We start from the raw sequence: 10631 nt of genomic DNA on the forward strand, positions 1-10631 counted from the left end.
CGGGCGGCTCCGCCCCGGCCGGCGGCAGGAGGAAGAGGAGGAGGAGGAGGCAGGCTGTTGCCGGCTAAGGCTTGCGGCAACCTTTGCCGGGTGCCCCTGCGGCGCCCTCGGCAGCCGGGGGAGGGGGTGCACCCAAAGTGGGGAAGGGGTGCGCACGTCGGCCCGTGGGAATATAGCTCTGCTCGTCCCTACCCCCTCCCCACCACCACCACCACCCTCGGTGCTACCCCGAAACTGGCCGGCGCCCGGTGGGGAAAAGCATCGGGGAGCTCGGTGCTGCTCCGGGTGGGTTTCGGGGTCCCTGGGGTTTGGGGAGCACCCAGCCCCAAAAAGGCAACCGATAACCCTCTTCCAGCACCCTCTTCCTCTCCGCTTCCTCTCTTGGGCGACCCAGCCTTCGTCCACCGGCGTCTTCCTCCTGGCGAACGGGACGTCTAGAAATTGTCCGCCCCGAGGAGCACCCCATGGGTCTACGGACACGCACACGCGCCAGGGCGGTGCCGCCGAAATGTAAAAGCCAGCCTGGAAAACCTCCGTGGGTTATAGTGAAAATAATGGTCCCGTAAGAGCCCGGCTGGCCTGCGGTTAACCGGGCACCAGTAAATCGCCGCTTGGGCAGCGAGGAGCAGAGCGGTCAGAAGGGAAAACAGATCACTCGTATTTATATTTCTGGGATATTTATATCTAAGGCGGTAGTGTCTCAAAGCCTGCTAGGAGAGACGCAAGGGGCTTGTGCGACCAGGTGTTCCCACGCGGTGGGGATGGAGGTGGGAAGGAAGCGGGTCAGGCAGTCGCAGGGTGCCGGGTTTGGGCTTTGCAGTCTCCTGATTTCCCCCGCTCCTGTAAATGTGCCCTTTCCCACCTGTCTAATATTTATTTTTCCACCCGTTGCCATCAGCTGCACTTGGTCTTCCGTTAGATCCTGATATTGCAAGTGTGCAGGTACGTGTGCACCATGGACCAGTCCCCCGGACCTCATTTACACACGTGCCTGTGGGCGTCCCATCACCGGGTCCTCACATCGCAGCCAGTTTGGGGAAGGGATGAGCGTTTTATTGTGTCTACACCGCGCGCAGGACTTGATTCCTGTATGTCGTGACCACACGAATGAGTCATCCTGAGGAACACATCCAGGCAAGTTCAGCACCGAAGATAAAACTGAATTTTACCGCCAGGGTGACTCTTTTGCCTTTCTTGACCCAAATACTCAGCTTAGACCAGAGGGTCCATTTCTCTCTCTGTAAACTGGCTGTTTTCCGCCCTTTTAGCCCACACCCAGAGCCAGCCCTGGAGCTGTGCGTGGTCCGAATGGTGCAAAAAAGCACGAAGTGCGCTGTCGGAATAAAAAGCAACTGTGAGGCAGATACCAGACTGGTCTTTACAGGGACAGAAAAAGCTGGAGCAGAACAGAATCAAAAAACCAAAATGTAAAGCCTGATCCAAAGAGACGATCCCCAGCTTCAGCAGAGGAGACACAGAGTCACGTTACAGCAGAAGACACCGTTATAGCAAGGTAGCTGTTTGCTATATACTTTTCCTTGCAGCGCTGCCGACTGCAAGCATTTCAAAATCGCAAGACCCTCAAAGCTATGATTAACTCACGCTCTGATGAAAGTATATCCTGTGGGTGCATTTTATTTGCCTCCTGGTGGCCGGGTTCATTTAAGCGCTTTAGGACCCTTTTTTGATTTTTTTTTTTTCCTGCTGCTACAAGGACGGGAGCGCAAGCAGGAGAAGCAGGTATTTAGAGACACATAACAAAGTCATGACCGTAGGTGCTTGTGACTCTGCCAGACTTTAAACAACCAGGATGAAATTTTACATGCTTGGGTCTCTGCCTAGTGATGATCTCTTTTTAATTTCAGCAAAAATAGTCCAGCCCTTTGTCAGATTAAGGGCAAAAATACTTTGTTTTGGCTCTGCTAGAAAACACTCTTATAACTCTTGAGATTCCAGAAATGTTGCAGCTGCCCTTAATGTCAGCCAATAATTTGCTTTTTACCATCCCTGCATACGTCTGCTCAAAAGTAGCTGAGTAAAATGCCTCGGGGGGGGGGAAAAATCTCAGTTTGCACATTTTCTGTTTTTTTTTTTTTTTCCAACTTTGCCAGTTGAATCCGACACAGCCTTCGCACCGAGCATACTCCTGCCCAGGGACGCGGGGCTGAGAAAGAGTTTTCTCTCTGAGCAGCTGTGAAAAGGGGAACGGTGAGCCGAGAGACCGTCTTTCCCCCTGCTGTCAGCACTTCTGCGGCTGGAGGCCGTGCAATGTCAAAAAAAAAGTCGCAGGGTGGCCAATGGAAGGAAATTTCATCTGAATTTTTTTTAGGAAAAAAAAAGACAAAATTTTGGACCGGGGAAGTATTTTCAGATTTCAAAGTTCCTTATCCTACGCCAACGTGTAATTTAGCCTTGAATAATGCTCAAAGCTATTTTAAATATCTCCCTTTGGCATGGCTAGTGTTTATAATGTGCTCGTACCTATATCCCCAGGCACATTTATTTCAAAATGGGGCACCTGTAACGGTCTTAAAAAACACTTTTGCCCTGCTGACACCCACAGCACACGATCACATTTTCAGCTGCCTGCACTTTCCAGTAAGACCCTGCTCGGTGCCAACGATTGAAACCAGGGCCAAGTTTTAGCGTATTGGCATGGACAGATTTTGCACCCAATCCTGTAAGCATTTTATTATATACGCATGGATGGGAAAGCTTGGTCGAGAAGGGGTTTTTTTATTTTTTTCTCTCTCCTTTCTAGCAGGGAAATACAAAACTGGAGATCTGGCGATCTCCAGAATTAAAAAACGAGGCCCAAAAGAGGCAAGACTGAATTTATCTATAAGACCTCGGGCAGGAAAAGAGCCAAGACGCTGTGCATGCCTGTCTGTCTGTCTGTCCGTGCATACGAGGCCGGCTGGAGGTAAATCCCCACCGCAGCGGCCCGCGACAGCGTCCGACTGACGGGAGAGCCGTGGGAAGGGGAAGGAAGCGCAGTAAGGGCCATGCTATTGTTTTGCTCGTGCAAATACTCAGGGAATGCAGGACAAACAGGGGGGAGGTCTGCGTTTTCCTGTGTTTGTGCTGCAGATATTTTCATTCAGGTGCTTCTTCCTTCGGCCTTTGCACCAATAATAAGTGTAAGGAGAGCGCTGGCTGCAAGCGTGCCCTTAGCTGCCACTATTTGACCGTGATAACACTGGCAGGGAGCGTTTGCAGAGACACTTTGCTGTTATGTCCTGTGTTTTGCAGCCTCTCCTTCATGCCTTCGTCTTCGTCGATCTGCCTCGACAAGCCCGCAGAAGGTATCCGTTCCCGCAGTGGTGGCAATGGTTGGATCACGAGCCCCGAAGAGATCGTTGACTGAGAGTATGCGAGTGTTTGATGTTACCCAGCAACTGGAGACAAAGATATCGCTAGACTGCTCAGTCAGGGAACACTTCGCTGTTTGCACAATAACTGTGTTCGGCAGTAGGTTAACCAGCAGCCCCGCAACTCTTTCAGCTGGAGGTAAGATGGATGTACTTAAATAGGAGGAAAGTCACTAGTATGGGTTATCACTGCAGGTCTGCCAGTAAATTGGGTCCTGGATGCCCTGCTCCGGCTCAGTCGCCTCTAATTGCTGCACTGAAGACTCCCAGCGTGGGGGACGAACTGTGACGATATTGATGGTCCACGTATTCATGAAAAATAGGACTGATTTTGTCCTGGCATGGTGTGGAAGAGAGAATTGCAGTCAGCTCCCTGCCCTCCTTTCCCCACCACTAGAATAAAAATGCCTCAACTTTGCGGCGTGCCATTCAGCACAAAATTAGCCCTGAGCACATCTTCACAAAGACCAAGCAGCTGGAAGTCAACAACAAAGTCAGTTGAGAAGATGAATGAGCATTTTTTTTAACTGTGAGAAGAAACTACCAAGGAAAGTGAGGAACGAAGGCAGAATTCTCCCCGTTTGATGCCTTTACCTCAAACCAGATGCTCCTCTGCTGCAGGGACAATATTTCAATATAGAATATTATATAAATAAATGTAGGGTATTGCATAAGGTATATTATGAGGCAGGTCACATGAGGTATCTACTCATCTTTCCTATCTGTGAAAGGTGTTGCCTAGTCCCCGAACAGGTGAGCGGAGTACACCTGGGCAAAGGTTAGCCTGCGTTTGAGCGTGCTCCTGGCTATCATGCACTGATCTCCCTGCCAAGTCAGCTGCTGTATTCCAGCTCGGTGTAAAGCCGACCAGGGACACACGTAATTCCTAGTTGCACAAGCTCAATGCTGAGCTATCAATCAGTTCCTCAGGAGCAAAGTATGACCTTTCCCAGCAAATGACCCAAAATGCAGTGCAGGCTTCTTTGCCAACCAGCTCCTTCCTGAATGAAGCTTCTAGGAGATGGTTTGAGTTTCACGTGGTGGACATGTACAGGTGGAGATGGCAAGTTTCTCCCCTGGGACCTGAGAGGTACCTGGATCTCAGCCAGCTTGTTTTGCATACAGAGAGGAGCAGAGGGACAGGCAATGAGAGAAAAACCCTTCTTCTTTGGGGGCAGAGACAGGGAAGAGTAGCAAGGTACAGCTTGTCTTTGCGAGATCTTCTGTAGGGAGAGAAGAGCCGGATGGTTTCTTACCAGTGAGAAACAAGCAAGCCCAAAAATTGACAGGGCAAATACAAAAAGCATCAGAGGAAATAGGCCCAGATACAGTAGAAGGTGTGGGACCATGTCTTGTTGTTCCCTTGTCCAGAGTGCTCTTTGTGCTGATGTTGGTCCAAAGGCAAGGTGAGAGATCTCTGTCTCCATCAAGATTTTGCAGGAGGAAGAGTGCCTTCTGCCCTCCGTTTTCCCTGAAGCCTTAAAGGACGTTGCCCTATAGCAATGCGTTCATGCAGACAGCTCCTGGACTTCCACCCTAGCCCTTTGAAGGACTTGGCCAGAGAAACATGGGTCTCACTAGCTCGTCCACAGCCTCCTGTAGGTTTTAGTGGAGGTGAAGTTGGAAGTGGTGTATGATCTTGTTGTGCAGATACTTTAGTTGACTATGACACCCATTGCTGTAAAGGGAATCTACAAATGAGTTGATGGAGAGTCTCAGTCCTGTATCCCAAGTGGTCTCCTTTAAAACTTTTATTTGTTGACTTATTAAGTACACACTATTAGAAGTAATGAACCCATCTATAACCGCCAGCTGCTACTCTCAGTTAGAGACGGGATAAATCCAGGTCTGTTACAGGAAAAAAAATAGACACATATTAGTAAGAACTCCCTATTGCCTCTCACATCGTCCTTCAATACCAAAGCTCTGTGGGTGCCAGAGACGTTCATAATTGCATTCAATTAGCAGAGCAGTAAAATAAATAACTGGATCTAAGACTGGACTAATGGCTCCATTTCCAGCTCGACTGAGGGACAGGGAGCTAGATCAGACATCTCCCTCCCCGTCCCTCTGAGGTCTGCAGCTGGTCTGGATCACAAAACACATGCATGCTGAGTACAGCCACCTGTTGTTAGTAGAAAGAGTACATCTGGCCTTCCCCATGAAGACATTCGAAGGAGCAAAATACCTTCTCATGTAGACAGAAAACCAGACCAACTTAGCAGACTGACCCAGCCAGTGGAGCTCTCAGCTAGGATGTGATACGTGGCTTTTACAAGACCTGTCTGTCTGCTTCCACCCTGTACTGAGGAGGAAGTTATACCTCCTTTCCTCCCTTCTCTCCAAACAAACCAGCATCACGCAGATAATAAGTGTACAGATGGGATGGGCCTTCAGCCCTGCTATTCTGCTCGCTGCTCTTGAGAGTCAGAAGGACACAGCAGGACAAGAGGAGCAGGGAAGCTACATACTACAAGATGTATGAATCATACCCCAGAAGATACGAATTAAGACCATTATGTAGTTTTTTGCTTCTGGAAGGGAACATCTAGGCACTGCTGACCAACCCAAGGGTCCTTTTCTGTCCTTTTTGGAAACCATTCACCAGCATCTTCCTCAGTTTCAGGCGATTCCCTGAGTGAAAGTAGTTTAAGGAGGGAAAGTCCAGCCCTAAATATATAATCTATGGCAAACGGGATTATTTTAAACCTATGTCTGCTTTTTGAAATGTGTATTTAACTGTAGGTGGGAATAGCTATCCACCCTCTGCCAGACAGAGCTTAGATACGTTGTGAGAACTTCAGGACACGTAGGCAAAGCTATCTCCAAATTAATGAGTCAAAATGACTGCACGTATTAAAGTATTCTAGATCCTGGATAAGGTCTACCTAATAAACAAATGTGGCTGAAACAGCAGCAAAAGATGTATGTCATCTTGTGAGCCAGCATTTCTCTGCCCTTGTGGGAAGGAGCTTCACCAAAGGTGCCGCTGATAACATCTGGGCCGAGGAGCTGTAAAGAAGGAGAGAGGATGAGTATGAAGGCCAAATCTTGCTTGTGTTGAAACCCAGGTGGGTTTTGCCACTGGGGCAGATGCAGGGCGGTGAGCCTGGGAGCTTGTAATAGCTATGTCTCAGGGGACCGGCCAGGCGCGAAACCCACAGACGTCCGGAGAGAGCCGTTCCCTGGCGTCCCCATGCAAACAGGGTTTCATTGTTTCCTTACCCTCCCTGCCGGCTGGCCTCTCGGTTTCTCTTATCTAAAACATTAACCACAGGCGTTTCTGTTATCTCTTTGTTCTGCACCTGCACAGCACCGAGCACAGGCTTACAACTTTAATTTCCGGTGCCAACACAGAAATCGGTCCTTATTGGCAAAAACGATCATCAATGCAGCTAACTCTGGGAGGACTTTCACCTGTCCCAGCCCGTGCAAGGCTTCAGCCACGTTAATACGACTTTGGAGGTGATGTTTGTATATAAACATAGATAGACACACAATCAAACCTTTCATAGATGTGCACCGGTCCAGTTAATATTAAACAATACCTGGGGTTAGTATCTCTCCGTTCCTCCAGACCGAGAGGAACCTACTACATTCTTCTCATAGCTTCTTTGCAGGTAGCTGAAATAAAATCTCCTGCAAGCTGCTCTGCCACAAACCCGACCTGTATTCCTGAACAAAGCATGTCTTATTCAGCGAGGCAAAAGGGAACATCAGTTTGCTGATTATCTCCATCCTGGAGTCTTCTCGGACAAAGACGTGGGGTGTTCAGGTCCCTGTTCAGTGACCCCGTAACAGGGGCTTTATCTGCAAGGGCCCATCACAGCCTCTGGCTGCCTGTAACAGAGCATATTTGCACAGACAATACAGAAATTAAACGCTTAGAGTTCAAAATCTCATTATCTGAGAAGTACTATGTGAACCCATTCCCCCTGCTCCCTACCACTAAATAAAGAAGCACGGTACATTTTCTTCCTGGTTCAACATAAAGTGGTTCTCCATAATACATTTAATTCGCAAACTACTTCTTGATGGATGAAATACAGTGTTAGGGGGGAGTGCTTATGATTTTGTTTGTTCAAGCATCAGTAACAGCATGCAAACAAGTGTGTGCAAACACACTGGTCTACTGAAGCCGAAATGGCATTTGGGGAATATTTGTCCCATAAAACTTTAATCTAAGATCTCCGGAAACATGAGTCCTCCTTGCAAAACTCAGCCTCTCCTAGCCACCATCTGAGTCGTCTGGACTCACAGAGAGGATTTTAAGGAGGGCAGAGTGGTCAGCCCCAGAGCTAATTTTGCCCGAAGGCTGGGTGTACTTGAAAGTTTGACACACATACATGTACAGATCCCAAATATGCAAGAAAGCAACCAAAAAGAGTCAGCTAATGGGCTCAAGTAGGAAAGCTGAACACAGCAATGTGATGAGGGGACCACCACAGTGACTCAGGAGTAAGAGCAAGCCATATCCTTGCTTGCAGCCATCCGGGATGGGATGCGTGTGCAGGAGAGCACAAGCACCCTAAAATAGCTGGAGGTGAACCTAAGGGCAGAATCACCTCTGCACTGCCCGTCTTTTCCTGCATCAGTTCATGATTTCTGGCCACAAATCCTCCAGGAAGCCTTTTCCCAGATTTCCAGCCCCATATTAAGAGCTGAGAGTGCACAGCTTGTTTCTTCCCCGTGTCCCTCTGCCCTGTTTGGACTTTCCCATCACCAATGCGATGTGCTCATGACCCAGACAGGTTTATTTCTGCATTCAAACCTAGATTCTTCAGATGGCGTCTGGGATCTCCCGGCTGAAATCAGAGCAGTGTGAAATAGCTGGAGAAGGCGGAGGGCCTGGCTGCAGCAAGGATTTCACCTCTGCAACCCAAGCTGTGCTGGCAGAGCTCCTGCTACCGCCTCATGGTCTCCAGCAGTAGAATGGTCCCATTGTACTGGGGGCACTGGGTGGGCCAGGGCTAAGAGCCAGGACTTCACCGCAAGGGCTCCTTGTCCCCAGTGTCCCACAGTGCCGGGGCAGGATGATGCCCAAGGGAGCTTCAGCAATAATCAGACGAGGCTCTAAGGATGCAGTACGGTCTGCGAGGGCAGGGCTGCCTGCCTGGCTGGGCAAGGTAAATGCAGTTTCCCGTCTTTCCCCAGGTCTAGGATGCTTTTTCCTACTTTGAACAGTCTCCAGCATTTTTTACCATCTTTTTATCCTACCGTTGGGAAACCTCCAACTTAGAAGTGGTCACATTTCACTGGCAGATGCCCCAACCCCGATGCAGGGTTAGCAGCTACCCCAGCAGTCACTGCAGTGCTTTATGCCTTGGCACAAATATGCTCTTTTTCACTCAGTGGATGCACAGCAAGGACAGCTCTGCTGCTTGGGGCGGCTTTCCCCCCACTCTGGTTTGCAGTACAGATTGGAGAGACCACAGCAAATTTGCTCTGAACATGAGGTAACGTCTGGGGTGGAAAGGTTACCGTGAAGAAGCTTCCAGTATTTGTGCTAGCAAAACCAGCAGCCACCGGCAAGCTGTGCTGGGCAGCGCTGTTATAATGAGGAAAGCAAATATTATGTTATATAGGCATAATGAGCTGCTGGTGCTTTTTAGTGCTGGCCCCATCCAGAAAGAAAGGCCTCCTTAAATAGTTGGGATTCCTCTGACCAGCACAGGGATAAAAGGAATAATATTTGGGAGAGGAACACGCCCTAATAACAGTGTCTGCATATTGGGTAGAAAGCAGAGAGCAGCCGGCATCTCCCAGCCACAGATGGTTCCCATCAAGATGGATTTTTTTCGTGTTAATCCCAAAACAATCTTGAGATATATTTTTATTTCAGAGTCAAGTGAAGAAAAAAAGAAACTTCAACATGACCCACTGTTTTTCTGGCCTCGTTCCCTGCTTGGCCTCTGCTCTGACCAAGCACATAAAATTCATTTCATCTTCGGGGCAGGTCCTAGCAGAGACACTGAATCCAAAAGCTCTGGGGGTGGTTTTTCCAGCTCATCTTGACCTGGAAATTTGTCCCATGAAAGCAATATGCTCTTAAAGCTGCAAATAAGGCTGAAAATCCAGACCTAGCACTGCTTCACTCTATTACTGAACTTAGCCAGAACAAGGGGGCCTACAAGGAGAACTGAACCTTGACAATAGCTAAAAGCTGTTTTAGGGGTTTATGCCCATGTCCTGCCTGTTACCTGTTCTTCAGGAGGAGGAGAGGGTGAAGAAAATGGAGACCACAGGCGAGAGAGCAAATAGCTAACTCTTGGATAGGATGAAGGGAGAGCTTCTTGTAGAGGAATATCTGGTTTTCCTGTGATCCAGATGAGCTCGCACCGTACCCGCAGAGTGGAAGGTCCTTCGCGCTGTGTTTCTGGTACCTGTCATTGTCAAATGACATTGTCAAATGAACACACCTAGGTGTTCATTTCTCTTGTTTTATAGCTGAATGGAAAGAGGAGATCAAGGGCTTGATAGAAATAACCAGGACTCCTCTTTTAGGGTGGTTGTGAGGAGCATCCCTACAGCCAGCAAGCACCTGGAAAGAAAGAGAAGGAGATTAGGGGACAGGTGTTTAAAGTGCCATCTGGTGCACTCTGTGCAGTCCTCGGTTGGACAGATGTTTTTCAGGGGTATGTTGGGGGTGTCAGCAAGGGCACCTGACGTAGAGAACCTGCCTCCACCATGAATCTCACCTTTAAATCCAGACCCAGCTTTTTGGACTCGTTTCTCCTCGACTACGCTGCCTGCGTGGTGGAGAACTCCCTAGACCTGGTATGACAGAGCAACCAAGAGAAGTTCCTCTGCATGTCCCAGGACATGTCTGCAAGGGCAGCCACAGGTTAGGGATAGCCCAGCACCTCTTGCATGAGGAGCCATGGATCATCTGAAGGGATTGAGGTGGAGGCAGGGTCAGGCAATAACCTTTCCTCATGAAGCGATAGCTTCATGGTGACCCTGCCAGAAGAAACTCTGGAAGGTACTGACAGGTTTATGACAGCTCAATGGGTTTCATTAATAGCAATTTGTTTTCAGAAAGCTCTTCTTCCAATTACATGTATATCCCAACTGATGGGGCTGCCCAGCATGAGAATAAGTCACCAGCCATCAGCTGGCATGCAATAACACATTTGTGAGCAGGGCAGCAGCTCCTGCACCAGCACCAGTATAGGACCTGCCCTCTGGGACTTGCTCTTCTAGCTGAGGAGAAGGCCCATGGGTAGGTTTAGGACGAAGGATTTGCAGAGGTGAAGAAGA

The 10631-nt window shown here is 48.9% G+C and overlaps 1 protein-coding gene across 1 annotated transcript in view; it reads right to left on the reverse strand.

Moving 5' to 3' along the window:
- Positions 1-7080: 7080 nt before the first annotated feature.
- The window catches only part of LOC104140618 (uncharacterized), a 196796-nt gene continuing 193245 nt past the window's right edge, over positions 7081-10631 (reverse strand). Inside the window, exons 8-9 of the mRNA XM_068930769.1 lie at positions 9572-9912; positions 7081-7211 (exon numbers count right to left, since the gene is read on the reverse strand). The gene's annotated coding sequence lies outside the window, so the exon portion shown is untranslated. The remainder of the gene's footprint in view (positions 7212-9571; positions 9913-10631) is intronic.

This window comes from Struthio camelus, chromosome 1 (assembly GCF_040807025.1).
Source record: "Struthio camelus isolate bStrCam1 chromosome 1, bStrCam1.hap1, whole genome shotgun sequence".
Classification (NCBI taxonomy): Eukaryota; Metazoa; Chordata; class Aves; order Struthioniformes; family Struthionidae; genus Struthio; species Struthio camelus.